Below are 25346 nucleotides of genomic sequence, written 5' to 3' on the forward strand. Positions count from 1 at the left end.
ATTAGGGTAGCAAATTCAAGCCCATTTTGTGCGCCACACTGGACATGGAGCCTACTTAAAAAAAAATCTTAAAATTTTACTAGAATATGTGGAACTTCCCTACCTAGTTCTGGGAAGTTATAACCTTCATGTCAAAACTGGACAATGCCAGAACAAAGGTAGGAAACCAATCTCTTTTATGATGAGAACGTCTAGAGAGAATAGCCCTCTGGACTCCTCCCACACCAAGTCAGCACCCTGGCACTGACTCTGTGTGTGTACAACTATGCCTTATCCACAGACAAGGGCCATCTATCTATGATGTAGCAATCAGGACAGTCAGCTGCATCCACTTCACCTTGCTTGCCAGTGTTACAGGGGGGCAAGGTAATGTTTATGGGGAAGCAGAGTATCCAGGGTGAATAAATGATAAACCGGACAATGAGAAGCTTGCACGAATTGTCCGGAAAGAGGACTGCGGAAGAAGATTTGGGGCTAACTTCCAAAATAGAATTTTCTTGCTCTCTGGATGTTCCTTGACCTTTGATGGTTAGAGGTTCCTTTCCTTGTTCAACAATGTTGATTTTGGAGAGAAAAACCCACAGCTCAAAAACCCACAGGTCATCCCCCGAGGAATGTTACTGGAATACAGAGGGCAGTTTCACAAAACCAGCAAGGACTCATCTCTGCTTCTAGTAGATAGGAAGAGAGGAAGAGATGAACAATACCTTTTTAAGAAGCTCAGTTTTATCGCTTGATCTTACAAAAAGATGCCTCCAGTCAGTCTAGCTAATGGTAATCAGCATGGGAGCGTCTTTATGATTCCACCAAGTGGAATGTTTCCCTTAATTAAGAGAGTCTCCCCTGACTTGGGAAAATGAAATACTTTCTCTGATGTGAGTGTCGGACAGCCATAATTCCCATTGACCAAAAACTCAGGAAAATTAAGGCTATTATCTGAAGTGATCAGAAATGAGTCATTTTCCTCCCTTGAAATATTCAGAAAATTGAAGCAAAAGTACATTCTTTCAGGTTTTCTTTATCTAATAGATAATTGATGACAGTCTTCACTTTGCTGGATTACTGGGAAGTAGCATGAAATAGAAGAAAAATCTGCTCATTGTAGTTATGAAGGTCAGCAAAACAAACAAACATTTTGGCTAATGCCACAAACTGGTTGTGTGATCTTCAGTGAAGTATTAAATCTCTCTGGAGTTCAGATTCATCATCTGTAAAACAATATGGTATCAGTCAAATGTGAATTCTTTCTACATTGTAACACTGTGGGTTTTTTTATAAAGAAAGTAAAAAAAAGGAAATAATATGAATAAAACACTTGGCTATGGATAGTCACTCAATAAATAGTGCCATGTAAAATAGTGCTAGAAATGTACATTTTATTTTATTGTGGGGGGTGGGGGGCAGAGGGAGAGGGAGAGAAAGAATCTTATGACCCTGAGATCACTACCTGAGCTGAAATCAAGAGTCAGATGGCTTAACCATCTGTGTCATCCAGGTGCCCTAGAAATGCTAATTTTAGAATTAGCTATTCAGAGATGGCTGAGCTGTCTATGCTAGATGGCAACTGAGAATTTGCCTGGCCTTTATACCAGGACTAAATAATTGTTAGCAAATGCCTGAATCCTAAATTAGACTCTATCCACCTGGGCAGGTGGAAAATTTCCAGGCTAGTGTTCTGTAGCCCTTTCCTTGAGAAACAGATCCTGGATTGAATGAAGGAAAAGAAATAGGAAAGACTGCCCATGGTAAAGCAATACAGTTCTCTGGAAAATTTGGAGAGGATGGACTGAACCCCGGAAGATGAAGTAGAAAAGATACTCCACCTTCCTATGAAGTGGGTACCAAGGCCTACCAGAGTTCCCAGTTGTATATAATGCCACCCACAGCAGTAGCTTACAAAATATGTTCCATAGAACACTACTTTCCACTGATGTGAAAAAAATATCAGAGGCAAATAAGTTTGGAAACTCTACATAATACAGCTCCCTTCTTGAAGAGTCTCAAAGAGCCTGTTAAAAGCTCTGAGAAGTTCTTCAGTATAGTGGATATGTGTTCTTAATTCAATAGGTTCCCAATCTACTTGATTATGGATTCTTTTTTCCCTACAACACCATTCTCTGATGTACCACTAACAGTATGAAAAACTATCCACAAGGTTATTCATTATAGCCATAATTTTAGTAGCAGAATATTGGGAACAACCTAAATTAAAATGCACAGCATTTATCCTTTCTCCATAATCTGTGTATACATAATTAAAACTCATAGAGCCCTAGAGAGAATGACTCAGCACTAGCTAGGGGACAGTCTACCAATGTATACTTGCCTTTCTTGTGTGCTTTGTAAAACATGCAAATTCCAGTCTTTGCAAAATTATAAATTACCAAATGTTGTGTCCATTCAACACTCAAGTCTGCAAATAAATTGTCTTAGTAAGCGAAGGGCCCGCTCTATAGATAAGTGTTTCTGTAAACATTGGTTCTCCTTTAATGAAAATTGTCCTGTTGATAAAAAAAAAAAAAAGGAAAACATTTTGTACAAGAATAAAATTCTCCAGCCTACTACCTACATAAGCAGAAATATAAGATGTTTTCCTATCATTTTTTCCCATCTATTTTACAACCTTTGACGTTGACTTGGACACTCATTTTCCCTTTTGTACATAGTCATGTAAAAAAAGTTCAAGGTAGGAGAAACTTGTTTTGAAATTTGTTTTGCCGAGTAATTGATCCTAGAAGAAATTTGGCTTTGCTTTTGCAAAGTTCAGCATAATAGTGTGCAAATTTTTCAGAGATAATCATTTTTAAAACTGTTTTTATTTGGTTAAATGTTCTAAGACTATGAAGCAGAGCCTTCTTGCCTTAGACCAGACTAGTTACAAATAAGCAGATTCTCTCAAAATATAAATATAAAAATTCCAAGGCAAATAGGATACACTCCTCCATTTGTGCTATTTCTGGAGATTTAAGAGAACCATAGAAAGTCTCAACAAAGCAAAAAAAAAAATTATAAAAATTATGGAAGGTGAAAGGAAGAAGGAGAATCAGGACCAGATGAGATCAAATTATTTGAAGAGGGGGGTCTTTTCAAAAGTTTGACAGCACACTTATAGTGAGACTGACGGGAAATGTCACTTGAATGTTCCTGGTGTGGATGGTACCACTGTTATAGAGAGGAATTTGGGTGGGGCACCTGGGTGGCTCAGTGGTTGAGTGTCTACCTTCCGCTCAGGTCATGATCACAGGGTCCTGAGATTGAGTTCCGCATCAGGTTCCCTGTAAGGAGTCTGCTTCTCCCCCTATCAATGTCTCTGCCTCTCTCGGTGTGTCTCTCATGAATAAATAAATTAAAAATCCTTTTTTTTTTTTTTTAAAAAAAGAGGAGTTTGGAAATATGTAGCAAAATTACAGGTGCACTTTTTCTTTATTTTTAATACATTTTTTAAAGATCTTATTTATTTATTCATGAGAATACACAGAGAGGAGAGAGAAGAGAGGCAGAGACACAGAGGGAGAAGCCGACTCCATGCAGGTAGCCTGATGTGGGATTCGATCCCAGATCTCCAGGATCACGCCCTGGGCTGAAGGCGGCGCTAACCGGGCACTAAACCGCTGAGGCACCCGGGCTGTCTGCGCTTATTCTTTAACCAAACAATCCCATTTCTAGGAATTTGGGGTGAAGATATACTCCAAAAGTATAAAAGTATATATGCACAAGTTTATATACTACAGTATAATTTTAAAGCAAAATATTGGGAATATTCTAAATGGACAAAATAGGAAAAATAATGAATGACAATAATACATCTTTACAATGGAGTGCTGTTCAATTATGTTGTTAATTTTAAAAACTCAAAGTGCCAAAGGGTGTAAGGTATGCCAGCTTTAGTATAGAAAATGGGAAATAGGGCAGCCCCGGTGGCGCAGCGGTTTAGCGCCGCCTGAAGCCTGGGGTGTGATCCTGGGGTCCTGGGATCGAGTCCCACGTTAGGCTTCCTGCATGGAGCCTGCTTCTCCCTCTGCCTGTGTCTCTGCCTCTCTCTCGCTCTCAATAAATAAATAAATAAATAAATAAATAAATAAATAAATCTATCTTTGAAAAAAAAGAAAATGGGAAATAAGATATTTATGTATGCATCTGCTTATTTGCAATAATAAGCACAAAAAGTTTAAGTCAGAAACTCATAATATTGGTTATCTCTTGGCATTAGTGGGGACAGGATGGAAGAGAATGAGGCTTCTTTTAGTATGTATCTACATATGGTTTTGACTGGGAAACCCATATTCATGTTTATACATTAAAAAATAAAAATAAACCAACATAAACTCAGAGAAGAAAAAAAAAGAACCAATTCAAATACCAGTGGAACATAGTGCTCGGACTGTCCATACTTAGTGGATATATTCTAAGGACAAAAAGAATTGTAAAAACATCTTAGACTTTGGCTTGTAGGATTTTATTAGTAGTAACATTGATGCCTAATTCTGAAACTACTTTTTGAGTATTACAGGGTTGAATAAGTGAATAAATATATTGATGTTATGAGGAACTAAAATTATCACTGTGGGAAAAGAAAAATATAAATGTAGATTTAACAAATGAGAGAGAGAGACCTTGTGATGAGATATCCTTATAAAATCATGGTTTTTAAAAAAATACATCTCCTACCTTTATCCACTGACAGGGCCTACACTCAGTAATATCCTAGTGGAAATAAGTGCATCTATTGCCAAAAATGTGATTTCTAAGTACCTTTCTCCAAATGGTACAAGGTTTCCTTAGGGAAATAACTGAATCCAGGTCTGGAACAGGTAAAGTACAAGGTGAGCCTGGAATTTCTTGCTGTGCCAGAAATAAGCAAGTGTGCAAAAACTTAGGGGAACATGTCAAAAGGACACATGAGACAGCTGGAAGTAATAAGTCTCACGGGCCTGAATTGGGACAACTTGAGCATTAAAAAGAATATGAGGGGTGCCTGGGTGGCTCAGCAGTTGAGCGTCTGCCTTTGGCCCAGGGCGTGATCCTGGAGTCCCAGGATTGAGTCCCACACCGGGCTCCCTGCATGGAGCCTGCTTCTCCCTCTGCCTATGTCTCTGCCTCTCTCTCTCTCAGTGTCTTTCATGAATAAATAAATAAAATCTTAAAAAAAAGAATATGAGATAAATAGATTATAATACTTTGAATAAAAAAGAATCCATGGCCCATGGAGGAAAAAGGGAGGGGAAGCTCTTACTTATTGAAGAATATCAAATAACAAATAGAGAAGTAATGACAGAACTGGAGAAAAATTGTTTTGCAAATGACATTTGTAATAATCATTTTAAAGACATCTGAATGCATATATAAAACTGTTGTTTTGTAAAAAAAAATAGATAATACCATATGCAAAGTTTTTAAAATGATAAACCTTATTATATCTGTTGGTAGATAAGGTCGACCACATGTGAACCTGTTGACGACAAGCAGACATTTTTGTGCCTCTTTATGTGATATAGTAAGAAGTATACACCATTATGTATGAAGTATTCTTGACTAAATAAATGAACCTGAATCTAGAACAAGCCTCTAAATCTAACCATCAGTTTATAGAAAATACCATCCCATATCCATTAAAATGATAAAACTTGGTAAATCTGATCTCAGCAAGCTTGGTGAAGATATGGAACATTGGAAACTCTGACACCCTAGTGGTAGAGTGCAAACTGGCTGAAATGATTTGAATTTGACAGTACTTAAATAATGGAGAAAATCACCTTCTTTCAGGCAAGAATACACTAATGGATGTATTGTCATTGAGTAAAGATAATTGGGAAATGATGTATTCATACAGTCTCAAGATATCACCCTATGGTATCAATAAATTGATAACTTATTAATTACCAATGAGAAGAGGTGCCTTTACAATGGAGAAATCTGATAGATACCACCTTATTTTAGTGTTCAACTGAACATCACCAACAATAGATGAAATTGAATTATGTGTCTCCTAAAATGATGCACTGGAAAGAATACAACATCATCAATGTCATATTTTTTCCTTTTGAGCAAGCCACCTAAGGGGAAGACCAAATTTGTTACCTACTTTCTGGGGTTGTTGATTTTAATTTCAGGATGTGAGATTCCTTATTTTCTTGGCAGGTCAGTAATTCATTTAAGAAGATAGTTTTCATCTCTTATTCAGTATGTTGGTTGTTTTAATTTGGAGGTTCATCATATGGCCAGAAATGGAAAATGTCATGGTTTTTTTGAAAACGTCTAACTCCATACTTCTTTGTGTGTATCATGTAGATTCATACAGGCCTTTTGCCTAGTAATGTGATAAGGGCTATAAAAATGTTTATACCCTTTAGTTCAATAAGAAGACTCTTGAGAATTTATTCTAAGGAAATAATATAATAGTAACAAATGCTATTAGTATAAAACATAACAATTTGATTTGGGCAACCAAATACTGGAAAGAACCTAAATGTCCATTAGGGAAATCATTTAGTGTGCAACCACTAAAATGTTTATTATGAAGACTGTGCTAACGTGGAAGATAATTCTGATGCTAAATTCTAAAAGCGGAACATAAAATTTGTGCACATGCCAATGGCAACTTCTAGCAAAATATGTGCACATAAGAATAAGATGATACACAAAAGGTAGTTGCTAGAATGAGGAATTATGGTTGATTTTGTTTTCATTTTTTTCTTTAATACTTGGTGCACTAGTTTAATTTGAAAATGCAAAAGAATTCTTCACTTCAAGGGAAAAAGAGATGGGTTTGATTATTCTATTCTTCCTGGAGTCCTGGCAGTTGCTTCATGTGTAAAATGAGGACTTTAATCCCGGTTTTGATGACATGATATTAAAGAATCTAACTCGGTAACCGTCACATGGAAAATAGTCAATAAATGGTTATCAACCTTTTTTTTTCCTCATACTTAATCACAGTAAGACAAGGGGTGAAGAGGGATCAAGGCCCCCTGAGAGGTCCAGCATGGATGTGGCAGCACCAGCCCCCAAGAGAGAGGATCTTAGGAAAGATGACAGTTCCAGAGCAGACAGCTACGTGAGAATTCAGGAGCCAATGCTTCCATCAAAGAGCTATTTTGCTGATTCCTTTTCAGGAACTGAAAATGAACTTTGCTTACCCTTTCATGAATGGAGGCAGAGGAAAGGCATGCTCCTAGCTGTTTGTGCTGCTTAATCTGACTTCGGTCTTTCTTGGCCATACAATGGAAAGTAGATCTGTATTTAAGTTCCTGTTCTGCCATTTACAATGTGACCCAGCAAGACCATTGTGTTCTCTCAACCTCAGTTTCTTTGCTTGTAAAATGGGAATATTAATTCATACCCCACTTGCCTTTTAAGGGTTTGTAAGTTCTAAAATGCAAACACAGGAAAATTGCTATTCTCATTATGTTAGTAAAGTTATTCTGAGAGATGATTGGACAATTGTTGACTTAACCTCACTGGCATGTTCCAGGTTTATCTCGAAAAAGGACTTCCATCCTTTTTTTTTTTCATCTCCATCCCCTACCACCACGCCCTGAGGAAATGCTAAACTTCACACGGTTAAAAATAAATCTTGCATAATGTCTGACATCCACATGTTCACACCATATATTGGAAAACTATTTATATTTGTGTTTTCTGCATATAAATTTTGTAGATATTATTAAGGAGATAGAGGACTACACATGTTTTAGTAAATATTTCATGTTTCACAGCATGTCCCAGACAATAGACAGCTCCCAGTGTTTTATGGCTACTAACCACACTGAGATGTGGATGAATGGGGAAGTCAAATTAGAGCTCTTACAAGTCTCAGTGAGGATAGGTACATGATCCAAATGAAGAGATAAGAGTTAGTTAAGTGTAAAAATTGTGACAATATGTTCTGGAAGAAATGTTGTCAATAGCTATCAAAATTCTACCTATTGACCCAGAAATATCCATGTAGATAACCATATAAAAAGTTGTTCATTGCAGTATTATTTGTAATAACAAAAAGAAAAAAATTGTGACAACATACATAAAATGTAAAGTTGGGAGAGTAAAAAATAAGTTCTTTTAGAATGTCTTCAAACTTAAGTGGCTATCAAACTAATAAAAACTGCTATATACTTAGGATGTCATTTGTGAACCTTATGGTAACCATAAACCTCAAACCTATAATAGATACACCAAAAATAAAGAGAGTGGAAGCCAAGCATAACACTACAGAAAGTTGTCAATGACAAGGAAAAAGAATAAAAGAAAGGAACAGAGCAATTAGCATAGTGGCTGGTATGAGAAAAAAAGGCTCAATAAAAGCTTGGAATGAACTAATAAATCCACTAAGAATAGGAATAGCAGCTCTCATAGAGAGAACTATGAGCCAAATATTTGACATCATCCTGAAAGTAGAAGATTTAGTATAGGCAGAAAGTATGCACTTAGAATATAGAAAATGTGAGTTATGGCCAGTAAGAGAAACCTCATCTTTGTCTTATCTTACCAACCACATTGTCAATTCCACATGTTTCTGACGGTTTTATTTCTTTTTTCCTTTTTTTCAGTTATATTCAATATTTCTGTTCTTCAGATTGAATAGTTCTAATTTAACTAACGCAAGTTCAAGAACTCTATTCTTTTTTCTCTAATCTGCTGCTAAGTCTATTCAGTGAATTTTTAATTTTAGATATTATATATTTTTGTTCTAGAATTTCCCCATGGATTTTTTTTATAGTTTCCATTTCTCTGTGAAGATTTCCTATTTCTTCATTAATTAGGATCATATTTTCCCATTGATTTCCCAAATAATTTTTGAGCATGATTATAATAGCTGCTCTGAAATCATTGTTTCAAATTTCAACACCTGCATTATCTTGGGCTCAGTCTTTTTTAAATTGCCTTTTTTTAAAGTATGGGTCATATTTTCTTGTTTATCTATATGCATAATAATTTTTGGTTGCCACCTGAGCATTTTGAACTGCTTATTGTGGAGACTCTGGATTCTCTAAAGAGTATGAATTCTTTCCACCAGGCAGGTAACTTGATTGAATTCAAACTCTGAGCTTTAGCCTCTCAATAATGGACAGCAGCTGCAATCTTTGTTCAATTCTTTAACCATTAATCATATGTTTGACATCTGCCATGCATATATACAGTTCATGGGTAGGCTAAAGATTTGGACACATTATATACAGAATTTGGGGCTCCCGTTTCTAGATGTGTCATTTTGTGGATTGCCTCCTTCCTGTTCTTATGACTGGTCTGAGTTCTGCCCTTTGGGTTCTTCAGGCTAATAAGATTTTGGATTTTCTATCTAAATTTTAGCTTGATGAAGCTTCTGCACAGCAAAAGAAACAGTCAACAAAACTAAAAGACAACCTACAGAATGGGAGAAGATATTTGTAAATGACGTATCAGATAAAGGACTAGTATCCAAGATCTATAAAGAACTTATTAAACTCAACAGCAAAGAAACAAACAATCCAATCATGAAATGGGCAAAAGACATGAACAGAAATCTCACAGAGGAAGACATAGACATGGCCAACATACATGAGAAAATGCTCCGCATCACAGGCCATCAGGGAAATACAAATCAAAACCACAATGAGGATGTGGAGAAAGGGTAACCCTCTTGCACTGTTGGTGGGAATGTGAACTGGTGGAGCCACTCTGGAAAACTGTGTGGAGGTTCCCCAAAGAGTTAAAAATAGATCTGCCCTACGACCCAGCAATTGCACTGCTAGGGATTTACCCCAAAGATACAGATGCAGTGAAATGCTGGGACACCTGCACCCCGATGTTTCTAGCAGCAATGTCCACAATAGCCAAACTGTGGAAGGAGCCTCGGTGTCATCGAAAGATGAATGGATAAAGAAGATGTGGTCTATATATACAATGGAATATTAGCCATTAGAAACGACAAATACCCACCATTTGCTTCGATGTGGTTGGAACTGGAGGGTATTATGCTGAGGGAAGTAAGTCAATTGGAGAAGGACAAACATATGGTCTCATTCATTTGGGGAATATAAAAAATAGTGAAAGGGAATAAAGGGGAAAGGAGAAAAAATGAGTGGGAAATATCAGAAAGGGAGACAGAACATGAGACTCCTAACTCTGGGAAATGAATAAGGGGTGGTGGAAAGGGAGGTGGGTGGGGGGTGGGGGTGACTGGGTGACCGGCACTGACGGGGGCACTTGATAGGATGAGCACTGAGTGTTATGCTATATGTTGGCAAATTGAACTCCAATAAAAAAAAAGAACTATGAAAAACTTTTAGCTTGCTCTGAGTGTAAAAAAAAAATCTAGAAAAAAAGGGAAATTTTTTCATCTCTGCGTTATTCCCTTCTTCAAGTGTAGACATTCCTCTGATGCCTGCCTACTTTAGGTTACTCTCCAGAGTTGAGAATTTATGGTTATTTTCTATGGGAGAGTTAGTCTGATAGGAACTACTGCTCCATAACTAGAAGCTAGAAGCTTCTAAATATAACTGGTTTCTGAATGGTATTTTTCTTTGGAAAGGACTTTCAGCTACTTCCTGTGTACTTCCTTATTTCCCATTTTTCTCAGTCATATTCTTTTTATTTCCTTACTTCCTAAGTCAGATATTTCTCTTTTTGTAGATTTATTGACATTATCAAGTGTCCCCTATATGGTTAAATATAATTTCCCTTGTGGTATTTAGAAAAAGGAAAAATATTACTGCTTATTAGTGAACAATGGTATAGTATAAGAAAAAAGTGCTGATCTTTGTAGCCAGATAATTTGGGTTAGGATCTCAGATTGTCACATATTAGCTGAATGGCCTTGAGAAATTAATGTAATTAATTTAATCTTTACAAATAACAGGCTTCTAATTTGCAGAATAAAAATAATAATGCCTAGTTCGTTGGATTGCTGTGAAGAGATAACTAACATAGCCTAACCTGTTGCCTGGCACAGAATAGGTACTCCAAAAATAGTAGCAATTTTAAAAACAGTGGCATTTTTCAAAACAGACTTTATATTTGGAGAAGTTTTAGGTTCACAGCAAAATTAAGCAAAAAGTAGAGTACTCATATAACCCTTTTCCTTCCTCCTACCTGGCCTACCCCATTATCCATGTTCCCCACCAGAGTGACATACCTGTCACTATTAATGGATCTACTACAGTGATACATCATTACCATCCAAAGCGCACAGTTTACACTAGGGTTCACTCTTGATGTTGTACATTCTATGAGTTCAGACAAATTTATAATGATATGTACCCACCACTGTAGTCCCATACAAAATAGCTTCACTGCCCTAAAAATCCTGTGTGCTCCACCTATTTATCACTCCCTCCTCTCAATTCCTGACACCCACTGTCTTCATAGTTTTGACTTTTCCAGAATGTCATATAGTTGGAATCCTAGAGTATGTAACTTTTTCAGATGGTCTTGTTCATTTAATAATATGCACTTACATTATCTTCATGTTTTCATGGCTTGATATCTAATTTCTTTTTAACACTGAGTAATAGCATTGTATTTATGTAATAAATAAATACATAATAGCATTGTATTTATGTAATAAATAAATAAATAATAAATAACCTGTATGACAGTTTATTTATCCATTTACCTAGTGACAGACATCTTGTTTATTTCCAAGTTTGGCAATTATGAATAAAGCTGCTGTAAACACCCATGTGCAGGTTTTCATGTGGACATAAGTTTTCAATTTGTGTAGAAGTGTGATTGTTGGATTGTATGGTAAGGGTGTATTTGGTTTTTAAGAAACTGCTTTCCTGGGATGCCTGGATGGTTCAGTGGTTGAGTGTCTGCCTTTGGCTCAGGGCATGATCCTGGAGTTCCGGGATCGAGTCCCACACAGGGCTCCTGTGAGGAGTCTGCTTCTCCCTCTCCCTATGTCTCTGCCTTCTCTCTGTGTCTCTTATGAATAAATAAATAAAATCTTAAAAAAAAAGAAAAGAAAAGAAACCGCCTTCCAAACTACTCTCCAAAGTGGCTATACCATTTGCGTTCCTACCAACAATGAATGAGAGTTCCTATGTAATGACAGTACTGTCTTTTGTTAAGAATCCATCAATTAATGAGATACTCTGGCCACAGCTGGTGTTTTTAACGATTATCCTTTTCTCTCCCATCCCCTCCACCACCTCCGCCTCTGACATGCACAAGAAGGAAAGGAACTTTTCCTGTGTAATTAGCTCACACTGGTTTTATCCTCTTCAATCTGCCAGTGAGCTGAAGCATGACTTTTGGTTTAATTAAATGAATTTTGCTCTGCACTGGTGTCAAACTGCTTGTAGTGCCATGTCTCCTGACCTGCACTATAAGCTCTCATAGAGCAAAACCTATATGTATGCATGCTAGCTTGACACCATGGCACACATCGAAGTTTTTATGTATTGTTACATGAATTGATTCTTTCTGAATTAAAGATAACTTCCACAGTAGTACTTCCACATCATTAATTCCTCATTTCACACTCAGGCCCTAATCTATGAAAAGTGAATTGGATCAGGCTGAGAATTAGATCACCATTCACTGCTAAGGTTGTCTGAGAGTCTTCTATGTCATCAGTTCCTTCCCAGTCCTCTTCTTTTTTGTGGACAATGTGAGTGTGGCTCAAGAGAAAATTCAGTATGTAACTTTTCTCAATGCACAACTTCTCTCTTACCTCTTGTAGTTCACAAGTGAAATAGGACAGAGCATCCAGTGCCTTGCAAATTGTCTTATATATAGTAGGCACTAAATAAATGTCTGTTGAATAAATCAGTAACAAATCCTTACCTTTAGAAAATATAGTAGGTGGAGTTATGGACTCTCCCCTCCCAAAATGCTCAAACTCTAATCCCTGAATCTTATATACTACATTACATGGCAAGAGGGACTTTGCTGACATGATTAAGGGTAGAGACCCTGAGACTATGAGATTATCTTAGGTTACCCATGTGAGCCTGCACTAATCATGTGAGACTTAAAAGCAAAAAACATTTCCTTCCTAGGTTGTAAAGAGATGAGATAGAGGAAAAAGAAGAGATTTGAAGTGTGAAAGTGAGTATACCCACTACTGCTGGCTTTGAAGTTAGAGGAAGGAGGTCTCAAGCCAAGGAATGTGGATATATTTGAGAAATTGGGAAAAGTGCTCAGCTGACAACAATCAAGAAAGCAGGGACCTCAATCCTAAGAACTGTTTTCAGCCAACAACTCAAATAAGCAAGGAAACGGATCTCCCCCTCAAGCCTGCAGAGAGGAATGCAGCCCTGCGACATCTTGATTTTAGCCAGGTGAGAGACCTGTGTCAGACTTCTGACCTACAGAACAGTAAGATAATAAATTTGTGTGATAAACTGCTAAATTTGTGGTAACTTATTACTTCAACAATGGAAAGCTAGTATAAGAAGAATTCATTGTGAGCTTTTTCCTGAAAATTTTGCAGATATCTGTGCCTATGCTGGACAAGCTTCTCAGATGATTAGCTGGCTCTATGGCAAACTATTATGTCCAGATCTCCAGCCTCACTTTCTTAGGCTCACTTTATATGCAGTATATCCATAGGAAAGTCAATGCTGGATCCTGAGTAGCTAGGAAGATAAATGGGATTGGAAATGAGTTATGCTTCAAGCAGGAGAACAAGTGGTAGGAAACTGGCTTCTCTCACGTGACTTGGGCTGCAGTCACAGTGCCTGATGGAATCTGGTCATAATGAAGGATATAACAGTAATAATGGCTTTATCTTCCAAGGTCTCCAATGTCCCATAGCACTAGTTGGACAAAACTGGTTGGAAATGAGCTTAAATGGGGGATTTCCTGAACATATTCCCTATTGTTACAAAGCTGAGTTGGCTTCCTCATCTACAATTATGCCACGTAGTCACACTACACAGTCTCTAGGGAGATTATATTAGTGATTTCTTTCAACATAAGCAACTTCTTAATAGATATTTACACTAGGAGCAAAAGAGTCAATGGCTTTTCCACTAGGAGTAAATTGGCTATCCAACTAGAAAGGAAGATTGGTAAAGGGTGATCTCCAGGAAGCCACGAAGTGGATTGCCACCTGTCTGTGTTGTGTACTTCCTTATTTTACTTCTCAGCAGACTTTATTCCAGAATATCAGTTTGATTTGTATTAACTCACGCCCCTTAGGTTTGATCCGAGGAGAATTTGTTCCATGGACAAGGAAGATCTAGTTTGGGGTCTGGAGTCATGTGATTGACTCCAGTTAAGTGTAGCTAGTGAGTGGCAGTGAGTGATGACGCTCAAATTGTATTTAATGCCTGAAGTGCTGAGCAGGAACAAGTATGTTCTGGCCCATTTCACAAAGCACTTGAAAATTTCCTTTAGAAATCCTAAACATAGACACTTAGTAACTATTATGTCAGCAAATCATAATTATTATTAACTAAACTCCTAGGTAAGTATTTTAGTTACTATTTTACAAATTATTATAATTGACAGTGATCCAAGCCAGCAGACTATGCTATACATGATTGATTGTCCACACTGCTAAAATAAGTTATTTTACAAATGCAATGGAATCCATGTGTAGTTTCTACCCAAACCTGAGGCTACAGCTCTGCCAAAAATAGGTCTGTGTTTTCCAATCTGCTACCATATGGAAGAATTTGAGTTTACTTGGCAATTTAGACCTACTTATAGAAGACCAACTAGGTTTTTTTTCACTTCTCTTTGCTTTAAACATTAATATAACTAACAACAGTAAAATACCTGCTCTTAACTTGACAAAAATTCCTCAAGTTAGGACATTCTTATGTGAGGACAGATAGTCATTTCTGTGGATGATGGTCTGTTTTCCCCCATCTGTTTGAGAGACAGAAGATAAAATGGACCAACCCAAGTGATGAATTTAGCACAGATATAGGTGTGAGAGAGGAATGTACGTTGCTCTCCATGTTTGGTTTGGGTAATAAAGGGTTATGTTAATCCACATAGAAAATACAGTATTACTGTTATGTAGGGGGAAATGATGAGCTCAAGTTTTAACAAGCTGAGTTCAAGAATGTGACACATCTAGGTCAATTTACTTAATAGGCAATTGGAAGCAAAGTTCTGGACCTTAGGAGAGAAGTATAACCAAAAGCTGGTAGGACAATTGTACAGATATTCTGGAAAATAGTTTGGCAGTTTCCTACACTAAACATGTACTAACCATGCAACCCAGCAATTGAGCTTTGAACACTTATTCTAGAGAAATGGAAAAAAAATATCTGTTGACACAAAAATTTGTATATGAATGTTTGTAGAAACTTCATTCATAAAAAACTGGAAATAGCCCAAATGTCCTTTAGTAGGTAAATGGTTAAACAAATGTGGTACATTCATTCAATGGAATGCTACTTATAAATAAAAAGAAATGTAGTTATGAGCTATAATTTGATTGATACATGCAATAATATGGATGATCTCAAGGGGATTGATGCTGAGCAAAATAAAAAAACAGCTCTGAATAGTACATACTGTGTGATTTTACTTATGTAACATTTTTAAATAATAAAATAATAAAAATAGAGATGAAATAGTAGTTGCCTCTGATTCAGGTTGGAGAGTGGGATATAACTATTAAGCAGTAGCAAAAGACAGCCATGCAGTTGAAGAGTTCTGTATCTTAGCTGTGGTGGTGGTTACATGAATCTACTCATGTGACAAAACTGCATAACTTTACACACATATAAAGCTGGTGAAATCTGATAAAGCTGTGTATTTTACCAATGTCAATATCTATCTTTTAAAATTGAACTATAGTTATACAAAATTAGTTGACTTAAAGGAAACTACCTTCAAGAATGTGGATGAACCAATCCACATCAATTGAAAGGTCTTAAGAGCAAAAACTGTTGTTTCTCAGGAAGGAAGAAATTCTGCTTCAAGAGTGTGACATCAGGTTCTGCCTGAGTTTCTAGTCCATTAGAATATATCTGTTACACTGCAAAGAAGGAAGAAAGGAAGGAAGGAAGGAAGGAAGGAAGGAAGGAAGGAAGGAAGGCAGGCCCTAATCTTATGGATTTAAGGTCTTGATTTAGAATTGATGAAGGACATTGAGACTTGATGCATATAAAAAATATAGGGAGAGAAGTCACAAAGGCCACCAGGAATTCAAGCACACACTTACTCTGAAGAAAAGGACTTGTGGATCATCTCTTCCCTTACCTGTTGTATCACCACCATTGGCTGTCATCCTTCTCCTCTAAATATGCCTTTCCAAGTCACTTGCCAAATCTAAACACTCCCTTCACACCTCATGGGAGACTCCAAACTAGTTTTTCTGTTTCCATTTCCTCCTGTGTCCAAAACATTCTGCATTCCATGACAAGATACACTTTCCTTAAATTGAATTTGCAGTATATTATTTGTACAACTAAAGATTTTTAATGTTTTCCCATTATCTATATAAATAAAGCTCTGACTCCTTAGCCTGGGCATCAAAGCTCTCTCCCCCATCAGAACTCAATCTGACGGTATTGGATTAATTCCACTCCAGTAGTTGGCCATTCACTGGCCCTCTGCCTCTTGCCTAAGCCTTCTCTGCCACTGATTGTTTCTGGAGTGGTATCCTCTCTCTACTCAACTGTATCCAGTTATTCAACTGTTACTCAGCTTGTTACTTGACTGTATTCAACCTCCAATGCCATGTTCTTGTCCACCCCCTATAAAGCAGCCCACTCCGGCCCACAGTGATTTTTACCTATTCTGCACTTCAGGACATTCTTCTGACTCTGTAATTCACATTTATTCACAGATGATCTTGTGATATTCCATGTTGACTTATTTACTTTTAATTTTCACTTGATAATCCAACCATTCAACAAATATTTGTTAAATGCCAAACAGAATAAAATGATTGTGTTTAAGTATATTACAGTCAGTTTGAGATTTTATTTTCTAATCGACAAGTAGAAAAACAATTATAATGTACTAAGTATTGTGATAGAAGAAGTATTAGTGCACAGGATAGTGGAAACTTAATCCAGTCTGGAAGTCCAGGAAAAACAAGTTGCAAGATCACAGTAAACATGTATATACGATGATACTTGTTTTTTTCTGCCTCAGTTGTCTGCCTGAAGAAAGAAATAACTTCTACAAATGGCAAATTCCCATTCTCAAGTTCAAGGATACTGCCCAGTTAAAATTAATCAGATGTCTGACTTTGGCTTAGAAATATGTTTCTGAAATTTGGTGATTAGAGACCGATTCCCCAATCTGATACATAGGAAACATGCAGCAAAGAGCTGAGGGGTCCATGCACAATAGGGTAATGAACCAAAAGCCGTTGGTTTGCACAGGAAATGCCTTGATTAACTGAACCTTTAAATTTTTTTTTACATATTAGTCACTAGGACTATTTTCTGATTGCTATGGCAATAGGCTATTTAAAATACGTGTTCAGGGTGCCTAGCTGGCTCAGTTAATAGAGCATGCAACCCTTGAGCTCAGGGTCATGAGCTCAAGCCAGATACTGGGCGTAGAGCGTACTCAAAAATAAATAAATAAATAAATAAATAAATAAATAAATAAAAAAAACAGGATTTCGTTAGAAATTGTCACACCATTGTCTCAGTCAAAGCCACCAGGATTTGTCTTGTTATTGACATTTATGGAAATACTCAATTCCAGGAAGACAAAGAGACCTCTGAACTTTCTAAATGTGGCCTCCAAGCTTTCTGGTCTGAATGGGAACAGTTTGGCAAGATCATCAACAATGACTGCAGAGCAAATGGAGTCCAAGCTAAGACCTAAAAGGTAAGCAGATATTAGTCAGGCAAAGATGGATACAGAACAGGAAGAGCATCCAAGGACAGAGACAATATATGCAGAGTGGTAAGTAGTGACAATGCAATCAAAGACATGAAGCATTCAGAGGGGCTCTGGGTAGTGAAAGATAAGCCTAGACAGATAAGGGGGGCACCTGGATGGTTCAGTTGGTTGGGCATCTACCTTTGGCTCAGGTCCTGATTCCAAGGTCCTGAGATTGAGCCCTGCATTGGGCTCCCTGCTCAGTGAGGAGTCTGCTTCCCTCTGCCTTTGTTCCTGCTTGTGTGCTCAATCTTTCTCTCATAACTAACTAAATAAAATCTTTTTTAAAAGCCTAGACAGATAAGGAAGCAGTGAGCAGCTTGTAAGCCCTGGGTAATAAATGCCTGGACATTATCCTCCACGCAGTGGGCAACTGCTAAGAATTGTTTCACTCATTCATTCAACAAACATAGATTGAGTGTTCTATGAGCAAGGCTCCATTCTAAGCAATAAGGAGTGAATAAGCTAAAGTTCCAGACCTCACAGACCTGACATTCCAGAGAAGGAAGGTAGATAGTAAATGAGTAAACATATAATTGAACAAGGTGATTTCAGACAATTATGTCTCTTGTGAAGAAAATACAGGTTATGGACACTGACAAGGCAAAAGCAGAATGTCTACTTAAGTTGGAATGGTTAGAAAAGGTCTCTTAGAGAAGGTAAGCACATTTGAGCTCAGATATGAAGAATACCAAGAAGCTAGGTGTGCAAATATGTGGGCACAGAAGTTTAGAGTGAATAACTAAGTACAAATCTCCTAAGGTAGTAGTACTAGTGGCCTGTTTCAGCAACAAAAAGAATGACAGTGTGCCTGTAGTGTATGTAGTGAGCAAAGAGGGAAAAAAGGGGATATGCTGAAGTTGGAACTATGAACATGATAATCTAGACCCTTAGAGAGCATAAGTAAATTTATACAAATTTATCATGGATCATATTCCAATAGCATTTGAGAACATTAGAAGTTTTCAACTAGGGTGGGAGGTTTGATTTCTATTTTTAAAAGGTAATTATGTAGAATCAATTATGAAATGGCAGGAATAAAATTAGTTAGGGGCCATTTCAGTATCCCAGACCAGGACTGGATTAGGATTGTAGTAGTGGAAATAAATAAAAATGGCACATATTTGAGATCCCTTTTGGAGGCAAAGCTAATGCAATTTGTTTATGAATCATGTGTGGGAGTAGGGAAAGGGGGAAAGTAACAATGATTTCTATATCTGTGCCTGAGCAACCAAATGAATGGGTGCTATGAATCGAGATAAGATTGAGAAGAAAAATTAAAATCACAAGCTTCATTTTGCCAAATTTATCATGAGAGTTATTTTAGACATGTAAATGAAGATTTTGAGAAGGTGCTTGCATATGAGCAGAGCTCAGTAGAAAGAAAAGGCCAAAGAAAATAATTTGAGAGCTATTGGCTCATGCATGGTATTTAAAGTTGTGAGAGTAGATGAGATACTCAGAGTAGTGAAGATAAAGAGGTAACAAAGGCTTAAGGGTTCTCGGTGCATTTAGACAGTTATCAGAGCAATATGAACTGACAAAGGAGGCAGTGAGATGGGAGAAAAACCAGGAGGATACAGCATCAAAGAAGGCAAGAGGAGAGAGGATTTTAACAAGGCAGTCATCAACTCCCGAGCAGTTGTATAAGTAAGGACAGAAAATTACCACTGGATTGGGGAATATGAAGTGATGTGTCCATTGAATGAAACGGTGAGACAGAAGATCAACTGGAATAGATTAAGGAAATGATGAAAAATAAGAACATGTAAACAGTAAGAGATGATATATATATATATATTTTTTTTTTTTTGTACGAGGGAACATAGGCATGGACTCATAATATATCTTTTTTGTCCATGGAAATGTAAATGGTTTGGGATAAGGAACAGTATCTTATCCTTCTTTTTATACATCTATAGTACCCAGCATATAGCTATGCTCACTATTCTCAATTCTTACTGGCTGAATGACAGGATGAGTGGATAGATGGATACTTATGATTTGCCATGAAAGAGATACTGGTAACAGAATAAATCAACATTGTAGACAGGAGGCTTTAGAATTTTGTTCTAACTTCCATGTCAGTAAAACACACCACCAGAAGAGTCCTTGAAATTCAGATATATTGTTTCTTAGAATTTTAAAATATGATCATTGATATTGACATGTTTTTAGTGGAAAATTTTTGGTCTTTCATTGATTGTGACTAATCTCTTGCAAGTTGCTTCATGTTCAGGATAGAAGCTTGAAGACCCTTTTAGAAAGGTCCAAGATTCATTAGGTCCTTAGGATTAACTGTTTCCAAAATTCTTTCAGTAGCAAGAAAAGTGCTTATATGCTTGACTGGACTAGACGACCAAAAAACAGTTCTCAAACAAGATTTGTTTTATGAAGACACTTTCCATAGCAATTGGACAATAGTCCTCAGTGACTAACATGGTAAGACAAAGGATGGAAGCTGTTTCCCCCAACCTCTTGCCTCGCTGTACCTTATCTTTCCACCCTTTGTTCCTGAAACTGTGAAAATCATAAACTTACTAAGGGCTGAATAGCCCCTGGAGAATTGCTGTATACTCACAAACTTACAATGGGCAGATTTATAAGCCATGATGATAACTGACTAATAGGAAATACCCTGAACTGAAAATGAGAGTTTTTCATTTGCAAATGGGTTCCCTTTCTCAGAGAAATTACTGGAGAAAATATCACACAAGCAAAATTAATCTTTGGAGACCCTCTTTGCATGTGTGTGTCTTCTCCTTCCATAGCCACCAGAGGTATCATTGTCCTCAGGTCTCACCTCTACACATGCACATATACAAAAAGTGATTCAATAAAATAATTTACATGAATGTATTAGTGTCCTAATGTAATTATGCTTTCAAAGGAATCCCATGAAGAGAACACTGTTCGATGCAACAATAGACTCTCTACTCCATTTCAAATGCTTTGGACAAAGGGTTGGGAAGTACATGTGAATGGGGGTTCCTTGGTCCTCTCCAATCATACGATGTGTGCAGGCACTCCATGCACCAGATTTTATATCAAAATTTGCTTGATAACCATTCATCTATTATTGAATTACCTTCTTCTCTAAGAAAATACAAGGGAAAACCACTCGCAGTTGACTTTTAGGGGATTATGGCTCTCTGTGACAATATTTACTTGACAAACATTTACCGATCATGTGCTAAGTGCATTTTACTAGGTACTGGAACTAAGTAAATGTTTAGCACGTATTATTTCATTTAATCCTCACCAAACAAACAAACAAACAAACCCTATGAGATTAGTTTTATGATCCCCATTTTACAGATGAAGAAACTGGTGCTCAGATCCAGTTAGCTAACTGGTTCAAACTCATGTTCAAACTTTTTTTTCCTTTATTCGTTTATTGATGCTGCTAGATACTTGGCCTTTAGTCATGCCACTACCAAGCTGAAGAAAACCCACCATCGCACCTGGTTCTGAACTACAGAAATCAGATGAGTACAGTTACCCATGGCAGATTTAATGGACCAGAGGCGGACAGTGGTGAGAGAGGGACCTATGAGTCCTTGTAGGGTGCTTTTCATCCATGAGGGCACCCTTGTACCTTATCCTTGGGCCCTCTCTTAGCACATCTAAGCAGCACTGGGGATCATCAAGGCACTGGAGGGCTTGTTTGTATACTTGTACGGGACAAGAATGGTTCACAGAACTTAAGGTGGAAATATTCAGCCTCTGCAGACGTGAATAAAACTAGGATAAATGGTAAAAAAAAAAAAAAAAAAAGCCTCCTGCGCCCAGGACAGAACCTACTAGGACAGCTCTGTTTCCCGGGGCATCCTGGTCCCCCCCCTCCCCGCCCCCGCCGCCCAGCGCCCCGGTGGGCCCCCAGGCCTCGTCCCGAGGGCTTTGCAGGGAAGTAGGAACAACTCCAAGAGGAGCCGACGGTCAGAGAAGACCCCCGAAGTGAATCAGGGCCCTGCCCTGCCACCAGCTCTTTTCTAGGGGTCACCCCCTGCCCAGGCTGCGGGGTCTCCCCCGGCTGAGGCTGACGCCCTCCTCGCTTCGCGGCTAGCACACGTTGTATATATGTCTTGTACCTCTGCTGGTGACTGTACATAGTGTACGAAAGTTATTTAAGCCTCATGCTGTACATTTCTGTTCCTAGACCGGATGTGTGTGTGTTCTAAGTTGTCCTAAATAAAACCTGAATGACCATCAAAAAAAAAAAAAAAAAAAAAGGATCTTTTTTTTTTTTTTTTTTTTTTCCCCAGGGTTTTCGGCCTCTTTATTTAGAACCCGTCCGACGAGGGGCCGGGGCAGTAGTGCAGACGGCTCAGGAACCATTTTTAACAGATTTGTCTTCAAGTTTAAAATAATCATCATAATAAAAAAAAATAAATAAATAAAATAAATAAAATAAAATAAAATAAAATAAAATAAAATAAAATAAAATAATCATCATAATAAAAAGAGACCGCGAAAGCGCGAAGAGAACTAGCTAGATGGGCTTGTACGGCAGCTACAGCTTGTGAGCGACCCCCTCCCCCCAGAGTCCGCTATAAAAATAAATTTACATTTGTCGATAACCAGATGCGGTGACGTGCCTTTGGCATAGCCAATAACCGAGCTATCGCGTGGCAGAGCGGCCCACGCCTCGACATAAATAGAAAATATAAGTTAGTATAACTTTAAAAACTTTTTGTACAAATATACATGTTTTTTTCTTTTTTTTTAATTTTTATTTATTTATGATAGTCACAGAGAGAGAGAGAGAGAGAGAGAGGGAGAGACACAGGCAGAGGGAGAAGCAGGCTCCATGCACCGGGAGCCCGACGTGGGATTCGATCCCGGGTCTCCAGGATCGCGCCCTGGGCCAAAGGCAGGCGCCAAACCGCTGCGCCACCCAGGGATCCCCTTTTTTTTCTTTTTTCTTTTTTTTTTTTTTGCACTGAGTTTCAGCAGAGATTAAACATTTTCTATAAATGACTCTTAAAGCTTTACACCTTGGGACCAGTGTACTCCTCGTGCAGAATACATACATTTTTTCCCCTTTTTTTTCCTATTTCTTTAAAATTATTTTTCCCTTTGAAACAAGTTCACCAGGAAACCAGCTCCCCTCCCACCACGCCGGACAGGCCCGCAGCCACCTTTTTTTTTTAAACCGCGCTGATTTTCCCTCACACCCCCAAACAGGAACTCCTGGAAGGCTGGAGTCTCTCCCTGCCCTGGTGGCGGTCAAGGCCCCTCTGCCACAATGGAGGTTTCTGATTGTGGGACACAGTCTGGTTTTTTTTTTTTTTTTTTTTTTTTTTTTTCCTTCCTGTCTTCTAATTAAAAAAGACATTCCTGGGTGACAGACACAGTGCAGGCGAGTGAGCTATCCAAACAACCTGGTGAAGTCCCGCAAGGGGCGCAGCCCAGGCGGCCGAGCGCACGATGCCAAAATGCAGTCCCAACAGTACATGCAGCAGCGTCGAAAATTTGCAGCTGCCTTCCCGGCATTCATTTTCATCTTGGCAGCTGTGGGCACTGCTGAAGCCGGAAAGAAAGAGAAGCCAGAAAAAAAAAGTGAAGAGGTCTGACTGTGGAGAATGGCAGTGGAGTGTGTGCGTGCCCACCAGTGGGGACTGTGGCCTGGGCACCGGGGAGGGCACCCGGACTGGAGTTGAGTATAAGCACACCATGAAGACCCAGAGATGTAAGATCCCCTGCAACTGGAAAAAGCAATTTGGAGCGGAGTGCAAATACCAGTTCCAGGCCTGGGGAGAATGTGACCTGAATACGGCCTTGAAGACCAGAACCTGAAGTCTGAAGCGAGCCCTCCACAATGCGGACTGCCAGAAGACAGTCACCATCTCCAAGCCTTGTGGCAAACTGACTAAGCCCAAACCTCAAGCAGAATCCAAGAAGAAGAAAAAGGAAGGCAAGAAACAAGAGAAGATGCTGGACTAATTAATAGACACCACCTTCTGATGGAACGTGAGAAGGACATCAGCAAGCAGGATCAGTTAACTATTGCATTTATACCTATGTAGGCTTTTTATTCAAAAATTATCTATAGCTTAAGTACACAATAGGCAGAAACAAAAAGAACGGAAAAATTTTGTAGTAGCATTTTTTTTTTAATGTATACCATAAGACCACTAGGGACTTATAATAAAGGACTGTAATCCTATTTAGAAAGTTGACTTATAGTACATGCTAGAACATTGAGGTAAGTTTTTTGAAGTTATGTGATATTTTACATTAAAAATCGTTTTTTTACATGTTTTTCTTTTGGCAGCAATTTACGTGTTATGTAAACTACTATTCTTGTTAGATAATTTTTTCACCTAGACTTTTTTCCCCATTGAGAAAAATATATACTAAACAAAGCAGCAATACAATATAATCACCCTATCTGAGGAAATATCTTTTTTTTCTGCCAATGGATTTAAATTAAAAAAATAAAAATTAAAAAAAATAAAAAAAAAACTTTGGTCAGCAAAATGGGGGAGGGGGTGGAGCATGCCCTAATTCAATGTTGAATTTTTTTTTTTGAAAAAAGGAAAAGCATTAAAAGAAGTTCTTTCAAAAAAAAAACTTTTTTTTTTTTTTAGCTTTTGATGATTCCTTTATCAGGTTTCATTAGTGTCCAGTTTTGCATATATTACCTTTTTATGATCAGAGTCCACTTAATATTTAATTATCTTGTGTTCAAACACTGAAAAAGTTTACCTTTTTGTAGGTGTTAGGAATTCTTTGAAAACATCATGGAGCTAGAATTGTCTTCTCTGAGAATATGACAGATTCATTCTCTATATACTCCAGGCTTATAGAACAAATTTTATACTGCAGAGAACAGAAAAATAAAAGCTATACTTGTCTTTATAGCTAAGAGTCTGGACACAATTTAGTTTCCATCAGTTGAAAATACTTGCTTTAACTTGAATTTGGATTTAAATAAGGATGCAGTATGCTAGGCATCTATTTTGCAGGTGCTGGTTACAATGGAACTATCCTGCCCCCAGAAGGTAAAGTTTGTTGCAATTTCTGATATTCCACATCATAAATGATGTTTCTAAAATTAATGTTCTGGGAGGAGCTTTCTGTTTTCCATATTTTAACTAAGATTTGTTCCTACAAATTGGCACAATTTCCTGGCTGAGGCAAAAGAAGCACTTTTCTTTATGAATCAGTGTGCTATGTTGTTCTCAGAGTCATCCCAAGAGGCCCAGTTCTATACTAAAGTATAGTACTAAGAGTCAAAGCATGGTTACAAATGCTTTAAACATATGGACTGAGACTAAATTGTGGCACCATCATTCAATTCCTGTTATAAAGCTGTTTTTTAAATTTCTAACCCCCCTTCAAAATACGGCCTGCCCTAACAACATTCTATGAGAATGCCCAAGAACCTTGAGGAGTATAGCAATAGAGTCAGTGTTTCACAGCACTTATCTAAATCTGCAATGGCTTTCTATTGTCTCAAGGATAAAGGCAAAATTCCTTAAGGCTTTAGGATTTGGCTCAATCATTTTCAAGAACACTACTGTCAGCGTTTCCTTAACAAATCTTCCTCA

General features: G+C 37.8%; 1 long non-coding RNA gene and 1 pseudogene across 1 annotated transcript; one reads left to right on the forward strand and one right to left on the reverse strand.

The window, feature by feature from the left end:
* Positions 1–998: 998 nt before the first annotated feature.
* Positions 999–18190, reverse strand: LOC144315201 (uncharacterized). The gene is made up of 2 exons (XR_013380961.1): positions 17932–18190; positions 999–1208 (listed from the first exon to the last, which is right to left on the reverse strand). It is a non-coding gene; the product is annotated as an uncharacterized LOC144315201 (long non-coding RNA).
* A 5007-nt stretch (positions 18191–23197) lies between these two features.
* LOC144315202 (pleiotrophin pseudogene) lies at positions 23198–24183 on the forward strand (annotated as a pseudogene).
* Positions 24184–25346: the final 1163 nt, after the last annotated feature.

This window comes from Canis aureus, chromosome 6 (assembly GCF_053574225.1).
Source record: "Canis aureus isolate CA01 chromosome 6, VMU_Caureus_v.1.0, whole genome shotgun sequence".
Taxonomy (NCBI): domain Eukaryota; kingdom Metazoa; phylum Chordata; class Mammalia; order Carnivora; family Canidae; genus Canis; species Canis aureus.